The 8,656-nt window shown below is 45.3% G+C and overlaps 1 long non-coding RNA gene across 1 annotated transcript; it reads left to right on the plus strand.

Annotated features, from left to right (window-relative positions):
• Positions 1-5,859: 5,859 nt before the first annotated feature.
• LOC121110464 lies at positions 5,860-7,972 on the plus strand. The gene is made up of 2 exons (XR_005858951.1): positions 5,860-7,485; positions 7,671-7,972. It is a non-coding gene; the product is annotated as an uncharacterized LOC121110464 (long non-coding RNA).
• The last annotated feature ends 684 nt before the right edge of the window (positions 7,973-8,656 follow it).

Genomic DNA, 8,656 nt, shown 5'->3' on the forward strand with positions numbered 1-8,656 from the left:
ACTCCTGGGGTACACAGTAGTTCTCTTCAGTGAGCCCTTCCTGCTTTTTCTTGTCATGAAGCAGTGATGGTAGGTTTTTATCCTGTTGATAATTTGGCTCTCTTTAAACTATTGCTTGTTGACCCACTGGAGTGGTCTTTATGAGGGTGGAGGTAGCTGGAAGACTGAAGGACTGCAGACCATATATCTTATCTTTCTTCCTTTTTTACTGTACCTTAACATGCAACATAGCATCATTATTCGGAGGCAAAAAGAGAAGAGCTGGTCCATCATATATTCCACACATCGCTAGCCTTTCCTCCATGCCCTGCAGTGCTAGAGAGGGGGATTATTGCTGCAGAAAAAAAAATCTGGCCATAGTGTAGGAATAATCACTGCAGTCCAGCTCACCCCCACACCTCTTTCTCTCTCTCCTTCTCTCTCTCTCCCTCTGTTTGAGGCCCCAGCTGATTCAGTCTGCATCCATCCATACATAAATCATTGCCCTTATTCTATTGGTTACATGGTACATGGCAAGTATTGATTTTTTCCGTTGCCTCATTGCTGGAGAACCCATGGTTTTTGTGAGACTGAAAATGCAAAATTTTTTTTTGCCAGAGATCTTGTCAAGGTACAGAAATGACAAGCGAGGAGGTGCTGCTTTCAGGCTTCTGTGACTTAAAATTCCTCACCTTCTCTGTTCCCCTCGAGGAGTGGCTGCGTCCCCCAAAGTCACTGCTTGTTTAATCACCGCTGCTTTGGGCAGGCTTAGTGGCTGAGCAGTGGGAGGATAAGCAAACAGAAGCACGGCCTGGCCACTTGGAGGATGGTGCTGCTTAATTAGCAGAAGTTTAATTATCCTCTGAAACATTAGGTAAAGAAACAGAAAGATAAAGAACAGTAAGGAAACGATGGCATTTCAAGGAGAGAAATGAATCCTAGGCGTAAGGTGACAGTATGCCGTAGAAAAAGGTGCATTTGATTCCTTTCTGCGCAACAGACATACAGAAGTGTGTTTAATTCAGTGAGCTCTTTGTAGCATGCTGAAACCTTTTTGCTAAGCCCTTCTCAGTCTGAATGCTGCACCGAGTTACTTCTTGTCAGCATGCAAAGCTGCCTGAAAACATCTCACGGAGACGGCACCTTATTTCCTCAAAGGAGTGTTTCTGGGGGACAAGGAAGCCTGATTATGAGGTGGGTTGTCAGGCGTTCTACTTCAGTAACTGACAGTTCCCTGGTAGAAGAGTCTGTCTTACTGACAGCCTGATCCTAAGCACACTGGAGTCAACAGGGATGCTCTCGCTGACTCTATAGGTGCAGGCTTAGCCTGGCATTACGCAGAAGACGGTGTTTTCCTCTTCTATGGAAACCATCACCCTTCCTGCTTTGGAAGAATTGAAGTGGGTTAGGATGGGTGGCTTCTGCGTGAGTGTAGAATATTGTTGTATTTCACCTGATTGCATCATTTAACACTTTCAAACACGACCAACAGAGTGTAAATTTTCTTTAACACTGCTAATGCAACCCCCCCCTGCTGGAAATGCCTGTCCCCTTGCTTTAGTTTGCTTTTCCTTTCTTTTCAAGTCATCATGCCCAATTTCCATCAATTGCACATCCAAAGCACCTGATATTTTCTATCTGTTTGCATGCTATACAAATGCCTTAAACAAAATACAGCTTTAGAATATGTAGTACTAGGCTTGGCTGGGGCCATCCCTCTCTTGGAGCATGTTTTGTTGTTTGTTTTTTTTTTTTTTTTGTCCAAAGGTGTGTTGCAACTGTTTGAGTGAGATGTAACTTGAAATGAAATACAAGCTAAGACTGTGGGAAACATGAATTTTGGAGGCGGACTATTCCCTGTTCTTTTTGCTGAGGAAAAGGGCAGGGTGTTGCGTTCAGCAAATGAGCTTCTTCCTTTCACCTTCACCATCACTGAAAAATGTGCCTTTGTCCCATTGAAAAACGTATCTTTGTGGCAGTGGCTGCAACAAAAGGTTTGCTACGTGCCTGTATAGCAGGCATTCGAGTCAAGTCTCGGGTTTAAGTTCATTCCTGTAACGTTTATTAATAAAAGAGAAGGGTTGTTTGTCCAGCCGGGTGTACTTTATCAGCAGAACACCGGTAGTTGACCAGTCATAACACAAAGTTACTAAAGAAAGACTAGTCTAAACCTGAATATTACAAAGCTTTTAGGACTCATCTTCTATAGGGGCATGCTTGCCTTGTATAGGTATCCATGGAGGCACTCAGCCTGAAGTTTTGGAGATTCACAAGATAATTGGCCTACCTACATTAAAGTATTTTTCTTGTAGTCTTTGCTGCTCTTTAACCAGGCTGTGCTCACCTCACAGCTATGGGGCGCTTTGGTTGAAGGCCTGGCAGACACCGTATGTGCACAGCACAGAAATACCTCGTGTATGCATCTAGGTTACAGACAAGGGAACACCTTAGATTGCCAAGTGTTCTCCATCTCCATGCCTGCAAAGCCCCTGTCACTGCAGCCACAGCTGGCTTGTCTCCCATTTGTGCATGTGGATGGGGTCATGGCTTCCCAAACTCCTTTTCCTGTTTCTATTTTAACCTAAAAGGAGCCACTGAGAACCTGTGGCATGAGGCTCTTTGCTCAGACCTCGTTGGAAAGGAGGGGCAGCTGCTCCCTGGGCTGTCTGCTGCCTTTGGCACTCACTTAGACTTACCCTTAGGCACATGTAAATGGCAGCTGGCCCATGCTGGAGCTTTGTTGTGCACCAAGCCCCAGCCCCAGTCCTTTGCTGTCCTGCTTTGCAATAGCAAGGTTAACTTGGTGCAGTAAACTCAGCCAGCTTCCTTTTTCATCTCCCTGAGGAAGGCGAACGCTGGTCCTTGAAGATGGACACGAGAATTAATAAACAACCCTGACAAGAGGTCAGGGGGATTTGTCCCGTAGCAGCTAATAACTGGTGTCTTTGTTGAAAATACAGATGAAAAGAACAGGCAGGCGTACAAACTGCGCTCCGCGATTGTGTAAGATGGAGTGACACGGTCAGGGACATTAACCCTTCCCCGGGCAGGGCGGCAGGGCAGCTGCCCTCTTACCCATGGCCATGGGAAACCATCAGCCCGCACTGCTACCCCTGGGACCACACGTGTGTGCTGCATCCGGGCTCAGGAGAGCTGCCCACAGCCTTGCTGAGCCGACCCCGTCCCCTGGCACCCGTCAGCAGTGCCATGCCGTACTGCACACAGCTGCATCTCTCCTCGTGACACATCTGAAAATTAGCTGTCTGTTGGGCAAGAGCAGGCTGTCATCCTCAAAGGCCTTCATAAATAAGCTTGCGATGGAGCAAAATAGTCCTCGCTAGGGTCTGCAGTTCATAGGTGAAGAAATTATGAGAAGATCTGGCACTGAAGCTGAGATGGTGTTTGAGAGCTCCTGCTTGCGACACACGTGGGAAAACTGCTGAAGGACCACGTACGTGGGGAAGCTTGACCCCTATAACGCTGCCAAGGACACAGAGATCTTTGGTGGCTTGCTTAGCAAGCATTAGTCAGAAAAGCATCTGGTTCAGCTCAAACCTGTAGGTTGCATTTTCTCAAAAAAAAAAAAAAAAGGAAAAAGGGAATATCAACAGGACGTCCTTTTTTGTAGGAAGGCCTGCCTTCTTTTCTGCTCTCCTCAGCCTGTTGTTGTGTAAAGCACTCTGTTACATCCAGCAGATTAACTACACGTGCTGCAACGTGCAGTAGGAAGGCTGCTGCGGGTTTATTGGTTTCAGTAGGAGTGGGATACAGCCTCGGTTAACCCACACCAAACGCTGCCTGAGAAAACTGAGAAGTTATTCAACAATAATTTTAAATCCCATCCCCAGGAAGGAAAAAAAAATAGTTTTGAACTGTACGGTTGGAGCCCATATTTGCAATAAAATCCAGGGAAAGGTTATTTTACCTGAATTTATCGCTTAGCAACCAAGAAACTACCTCCTGAGATTGCCATTCGTGGGTTACCAAGTAACTGGCTGTGACAATCACCAAACAGCTGTCCAAGGAATCTACATAGCCTTTAACCTCCGTCAGCTGAGAGATGGGCTGATGACAGCTAACAAACAATAGGAACACACCCTAATATTTTATTTAAGAGCTGAGGGAAACCACAGCTGTATGGATCATTCAGCCAGCTGGATTTAACTGCTTCGGACCGCGCGGCGTGGCTTCAGCGTGCTGCTCTGCAGCCATGCCCTGTGCTGAGGGGCGTACACAGGGCTTCCTCTTAACTTTGTGTCTGATCATTGATTCCATGCTACCAAGATAGGTTTTGCTAACGTGCAGGAATGCCGAGCTGCTCCTTATGAGGTGGTTTACAATATTCTTCCGTTAATTTCTTGTGTTGACGGTTTACAGAATGTAACTGTATTGCTAATTATCAGTGAAAGGGAGGGTGTTACCTATCAAAGTAATAAAGGAGTAATTTAGGAAAGGGAAAAAGCACCACTAAGACTGGCAAAAAGAGTACTGAGCTTGGCTATTGAGGAGGAGCTGCTTGATAATGAGGTGGATTATGTCTGGGGGTGGTTTCCCAAAGGAAACAAGGATAACTACAATCAGTTGCAATGTGTGCAAGTAAGCTGGAGGCACTGTAACGCACTGGAAACGTTAGACAGGCTACTACAGGTGTCAGGCTGATGCATGTGTCAGTCCTGCATTGCTGAGGAGTGGAAAGGGCTTTTTTTGTTGTTGCTGTTTCCTTTTTTACTTTCTGTGATTTCACAACCTTAAAAATAGAAGGCAGCAAACCTGCCACCAACAGCAAAGCCAACTGTTCACGCAGATGGTTTTGATGCGCTGAGGTGGGAGAGATTTATGGACGTGCCTCATGCCACAAGTTCTCAGTGGCTCCTTTTAGGTTGAAACAGAAACAGGAAAAGGGGTTCAGGAAACCATGGCCCTGTTCACATGCACAAATGGGAGGCAAGTCAGCTGTGGCTGCAGTGACGGGCTCTGCAGGTACTGGGAGGGAAAACACTTGTCAATCAGTTGTCTTGCTACTGCTAGCTTTGCTCTGGCATATTCAAGTTGAGATGTTACAGTCCGCTCTGGCACGTTTCAGGTACTGCCATAAGAAGAATCATCTCAGAAAATACTTCACTAGATTTCCACTGGCAGCAAGTTGAAAAAGGGAATTTCCCCAGACCAATGCTGTCACATTTCTCTGAAGGGACTTTGTCATGGTCTTTGCTACTCGCCTTATTTTACCTCTTATGGAAGTAAAATTTTGCCAGAATTACTGTTTGCTTTGTTTTTGGATTATCGTTAAGTGGCTCTATTTATTGCATTATCTTCCCATTAACACTTTGTAATAGGGAAGACAGAAAGCTTGTGACCAGGTTTTCAATTCATCATACAATGTTTTTTCCTGATCTGTTGGTATTTAATAAAGGCCCTCAAAGACTGTTAAATTTGCCACCTGACGTATGCAGAAGAATGGAGGAACTGAAAGTACAGTAGCCTGGGCAAATGGGAATCCTTCTCCCATGCCTGCTTTCTGACCGTATGTAAGAACCCATGTGATGCCATGGGTTTGTATTTGGCCCTAATGTAGATCCCCAGGTCTACATCTGAGCTGTGGCAGATGCTGACAGGTGACACGGGTGGCGATGTGTGCTTCCAGCCAGTGGTTCAAGCCCTGAGGACTGCAGGACACGAGTTCTGCTGTCACCTTTCCCATTTACAGCTGGCTTGCTCCTTCCTCCTGCTTCCTGCATGCTTTGCTATGCTGCTCTGCCCCACTGCTCAGTCCCTCCATTAGGGCAAGTAGCCTCTGCCACTGCCTCCACTGTCCTGCCCTTGTTTGGTTGGTCTGGTAGCCTTTTTTATTAAAAACTGTTAAAAATGAAACAAAGTATTTCAACTTGCTGTGAGCTTGTAATGATTTTTATTGTCAGTTCATTCAAAGTACTGTGTTGTTTTGTCGTTCTTGCTTTTAAAAACTTTGGTCACAGATGAAAAGCTTGTGATCTGCCCCATTAATGACTTGCATCTATTCAAATGATGTGGATGCTAAGAAAATGAGCAAAGACATGGGAAGTATTTATATAAAAAGAAATGGCAGCCAGGTATCTTGTTGATATTAGTCACTTGTCATTGCCATCACTGCAACATCTTTGCATATCTGTTGTGGACATGTGGCACTGTGATCATAAGCACTTGGTGTAAACCTGGGGAGGGCAGAGCCATGGTGGTAGAACGAGGCTGAAACTCATCCCTGCTCAGAGGATGGTTCCTTTCCTGCTTTCCTGTGCTCCTCCAGCCGCATACCAAAGGTTCTTTCACTGCTCAGCTGGTTGTTGGCTAACTTGGCTACAAAGGGAAGGGCAGGAGATGCCAGTGACCGTCTTGCTTGCACCCTATCCTCCATTTGTCTGTGTGGGCTAGTTTGGATATAGGAAGTCTTTGCTGGGACGTTCCTTCTTCCTCTTGATGACAAACTGTGGCTGTCCTGTTTTCTGACTGGTAGCTGGTTGGTTACATTGACAGATGTTGCAATGATTCTTTTGGCAATATTCTGTTGTGCTGACTGTTCAAACAGGAAATTCATCTTTTAGTATTTGCACATGTTAAATGTTTGTTTTAGTAGGAATCGCTCTGACAGTAGGCTGGTCAAACAGTGTATTTTTGGAGCGGCAAACTCTGGAATTCTCAAAGTCCTCATCGTCCCATAGATCTGGGGCTTGGCTTGGAGCCCTGTTCCCTGAAATACCACAGAACTGGCTTCTGAGGAGAGGCGACGTGAGCTGCTGAGCTCCAGGTTGCTGCTGTTTCCCTCCCTCAGGATGACGTGTTCCTGCATGTGTTGGATGGCACCTGGCTCACATCGTGCCGTGGTGTGGCACTCTGGGACACCTAGGAAGGTTTGCTGCGTGATGGAGTCCATGCTGTCTCCATCCTCCCTTCAGTCTCCAAATGCCTGGCTTACCAAGGAGGCCTCTTGTCTCATGTTCATGGAAGAGAACAGGAAGGTGACTGTGGCTGTGCTGCATGTTGGAAAGTGAGGACATGCTCAGGAAGCATGGAACAATGTCTAGCCAGAGAACTTAGTCTGATGAAGCAAGTTTTCATCTAAGCCTGCTTGTCTGGTGACAAGTCCCATTTCAGGTGACTCAGTTTGGCCTTAGTAGGCTTCTCCTTTCACGAACAGTTTGCAAATGCTGGTGTGATTTAATGTAATGCGTTCTAACTTGTTCCCTAAGTTTTCACCAACCAAAACTGTGTGCACTTGTCTGCGAGCTGAGAGTGGCTGTCTCCTTGTAAGCAGTGGCATTACAGATACCCTGCCTGAGGCCCATTCCTTCAGCTGAAGTTTATAAAATGTCAGCAGTTCTAATATTTACTCCTTTTCAGCACAGGCAGCGTACTTACAGATGAGCTTATTATGAGAAGAAGCCGCATACAGACAGGATTCTGCTACCTGTGGCAGAAAAAAGGTTTGATCTGCGCAGGACCTCTCCAGACCCCTTCACCCTCACTTGGGAGGTGAGAAACGGAGCACATATGAAAGCTGCTTTGTGACTTGCCAGTCTTTTGGCAGTACTTCAGAGCTACAGCTATTTTGAGTAATGGATCTTGGGAGTGGAAAAAGGCTTTGTGGCAAACCTAGCATATGCATTTCTGAGAAACACATTCGGTTCCTATATGGTTATTTTTGTGTGTTTTGACAGGAAAAATCGAACAGCAAGAAGGACATGCTCAGAGGAGTTGGATTACAGCTTACACGTGTATTCGAACCCAGAGTTACACAACTGCATGAAGAGCTGTGTGCAGAAATGCTTTCTGATTTCTGCTTACAACAGCCTAGGTACAAAATCCCTGTTATTTGTAAAGGAAACAGAAACGTTTGCTAGGTAGAGAATTGCTGAAAATGCTACACCTGCAAGAAGGTAGAAGAGTCCTTGAGAATTCAGTGCTGGTTAGCACTGATGAAACACAGGATAGATGGTGAAATATATCCTTCAAAAACTGACACTTGTATGTTTTGGCACTTGGAGCTTGCGCTGGTTGCTCACCCATCGGTTGTATTCTGACACGTAGTTCCTAGAGCTTTACTGCCTTGCACGCTTTGGCAGTTTCACTGATCACCAGCATTTTACTTTCCTTATCATTCTACCTTTATTAGATAATTTTCTTCTCAAACGTCTTGATCTCTGAGTAACAGCTCTGCTTCTGGCAGAGTCGTGCTGTTTCCAAAAGAAACATCAAAGTGGTGTTTTCACGTATGAGTGAAAGTGCGTTGCAGGGAAAGGCACTGTCTTATAACCAAGTTTGTTTTTTAAGCTCAAAATAAGCAGGATTTGAATGTTATTAAATAACATTTTTTTTTTGTGAGAAGGAACTGGATTTAGAAAAATGAACCGACTCTTCAGCCAGACCCGTCATGAATTGCAAAAGCAGCTGGGAGATTTGGCCTGAGAATCAGGTTGCTTTTTCTTTTTTCTTCGTCAGAGTTTGTAAGAGATTTGGAGGGACATAACATTTATTTCCTACTTCCCTGAGCTTCAGTCCAGGCCTTGGAAAAACCCATCTGACAGTGAGTTTGTTTGTATATTTCAAATTTTTTCCTAAGTATGCTGGGCTCATTAGCAAGCCTTGGAAAATGCACGCTTTGTTGAAGTTAATATGGGAAATAAGATACTGAGGGCTCAAATCT

Source organism: Gallus gallus, chromosome 3, assembly GCF_016699485.2.
Source record: "Gallus gallus isolate bGalGal1 chromosome 3, bGalGal1.mat.broiler.GRCg7b, whole genome shotgun sequence".
Classification (NCBI taxonomy): domain Eukaryota; kingdom Metazoa; phylum Chordata; class Aves; order Galliformes; family Phasianidae; genus Gallus; species Gallus gallus.